General features: G+C 44.1%; 1 non-coding gene across 1 annotated transcript; it reads right to left on the bottom strand.

Moving 5' to 3' along the window:
• Positions 1-405: 405 nt before the first annotated feature.
• Positions 406-569, bottom strand: LOC136317884 (U1 spliceosomal RNA). The gene has a single exon (XR_010727902.1). It is a non-coding gene; the product is annotated as a U1 spliceosomal RNA (small nuclear RNA).
• Positions 570-1,574: the final 1,005 nt, after the last annotated feature.

Genomic DNA, 1,574 nt, shown 5'->3' with positions numbered 1-1,574 from the left:
TCTTTCCTTCAAATGATACAATCAATAAATATTGGCCACTATTTTAAATTATGTGCAATTTATCCCATGCCATGTTTAATTATTTCACTTGATACAACTTTATGAGGTGGTCCATTTCTTTTTCTTAAAATTTTCTACCTTTTCTCCTCAATAATGAAGATTCTATTACCATTTGAGGAAGCTGGGCATTTTATCTGCTATTCCTGCTAAGAGATTTTAAGGTTAAGGGAAAATACAGAGATTTCATACTTCAAGACAAATTTTAGATCATCTGGTAGAGTTCTCCTCAATGTATAAATATAACCTTCAAATCAGCTGCATCAGAATCTCCTGGCTGTTAAAAAGGCAAGTATCTGTACACCCTCCTAAGTAAGAATACTTGGGGTGGGGTGTTTTTTTTAATTTAAGGGGAGAGCACGAACACAGTCCCCCACTACCACAAATTATGCAGTCGAGTTTCCCACATTTGGGGAAATTGCAGGGGTCAGCACATCCGGAGTGAAATGGATAAGCCTCGCCCTGGGAAAACCACCTTCGTGATCATGGTATCTCCCCTGCCAGGTAAGTATGAGGGGGTGGGTTTTAAGACTACCTTTCAAGCGAGTGTCCCAAGCTCAAGCGCATCAAAGTTTGGGTAACATGGACCGAGCTGTGCTCCTTCTTCTAACAGTTGAGGAAACTGAAGTCCAGAGAATAATAACAATAATACAAACAAGCAGCCATAATGCTGATCACTTTACATGATGGTTTAATTTAATTTGAATCCTTATAACAACCCTAAGAGATAATATGTGGAAACTAGAGATGTTAAAAAAAAAGTTACTCTCTATGTCAGACAGCTAATGGTGGCAGACTTAGATCTAGAACCCAGGTTTCTTGTCATTCTTTCTGTTGTATTTACCTTCTAGTTCCCTTCTTCTACCGTAAGTTATTTCACTAAAGGATTATCCCATTGCTTTCATGTATTCTTTGTCACTATCCCATTCTTAGAAAGAATCAAAAAAGAACTGAGAGCCACCAGCCCTGAGAGCCAGTCCAGTCCATCCCTTGCTCCATCCCTCTTCTTTACCTGTTAGTCAGCCCTATCCTGCCATTCAAGTTGCTTACTCACAGAGGTGGGACAGGGATAATTTTGACTTATTAAGGGATATTAAAAGACAACATTCAAAAAGGATAAAAGCACTCATAAAAAGATAAAATGAACAAGTGCTATTCATTTTTTTTTTTTTCCGAAGCTGGAAACGGGGAGAGACAGTCAGACAGACTCCCGCATGCGCCCAACGGGGATCCACCTGGCACGCCCACCAGGGGCGACGCTCTGCCCACCAGGGGGCGATGCTCTGCCCCTCCAGGGCGTCGCTTTGCCGCGACCAGAGCCATTCTAGCGCCTGGAGCAGAGGCCAAGGAGCCATCTCCAGCGCCCGGACCATCTTTGCTCCAATGGAGCCTTGGCTGCGGGAGGGGAAGAGAGAGACAGAGAGGAAGGAGGGGGGGGTGGAGAAGCAAATGGGCGCTTCTCCTATGTGCCCTGGCTGGGAATTGAACCCAGTTCCCCCGCACGCCAGGCCGACGCT

This window comes from Saccopteryx bilineata, chromosome X (assembly GCF_036850765.1).
Source record: "Saccopteryx bilineata isolate mSacBil1 chromosome X, mSacBil1_pri_phased_curated, whole genome shotgun sequence".
In the NCBI taxonomy this organism is placed as follows: Eukaryota; Metazoa; Chordata; class Mammalia; order Chiroptera; family Emballonuridae; genus Saccopteryx; species Saccopteryx bilineata.
The sequence above is the reverse complement of the archived record's forward strand: the minus strand, read 5'-3'. Positions and strand labels throughout refer to the sequence as shown.